We start from the raw sequence: 598 nt of genomic DNA, 5'->3' as shown, positions 1-598 counted from the left end.
TTGTGGCTGCTGTGGTGACTCCCTGAGGAGGTAGAAGAGGCAGCCTTCTGGAGCTTCACTCCCTGCACTGAGCTGTCCAGGTCCTCTAGGTCCTCAGGGGCAGGCTCATTGTTCTGATGGTGGAAATCTGGAGAAGCATCACTTTCTGTCCTTCTCCCTGGGTCCCTCTTTTCAATGAGCTAGTTCTGAACTCCTGCCAATGCTGCTGAGGTAACTGAAGGTTTACTGAAAAGCGGCTCAGCTTTCTTAAACTTCCGGGTCCTCTAATCGCTTTTGCTATTGGAGTTTTTTGATCGATCAGATACCAGTCCCAGCCCCGGATAATACTGCCGTACATCTGAGTGTCTCCTCGGTAGCTTCCTTCAAAAGCATAGATTGGTCTCTCCAGGTTTACAAGTGTTTCCACCAGCTCCTCCTTCTGCTTCACCAGCTCTGCCAGCTCCTACCAGGTGTCTGGGACCTGCGGCCCTGCCAGGCTTGTTGTGCCTTACCGTGTTGGGCTCAGGCCGTGGGCCTCTTTCTAATTTTTTAATCTAGGCACTTAGAACTATAAACCTCCCTCTTAGGACTGCTTTTAAAGTGTCCCAGAGGTTGTGTT

The 598-nt window shown here is 50.8% G+C and overlaps 1 pseudogene; it reads right to left on the bottom strand.

Moving 5' to 3' along the window:
- Positions 1–7: 7 nt before the first annotated feature.
- Positions 8–468, bottom strand: LOC103728205 (annotated as a pseudogene).
- Between the last annotated feature and the right edge of the window lie 130 nt (positions 469–598).

The sequence above is a fragment of the Nannospalax galili genome, unplaced genomic scaffold, assembly GCF_000622305.1.
Source record: "Nannospalax galili isolate Female #2095 unplaced genomic scaffold, S.galili_v1.0 C47777499, whole genome shotgun sequence".
NCBI lineage: Eukaryota > Metazoa > Chordata > Mammalia > Rodentia > Spalacidae > Nannospalax > Nannospalax galili.
The sequence above is the reverse complement of the archived record's forward strand: the minus strand, read 5'-3'. Positions and strand labels throughout refer to the sequence as shown.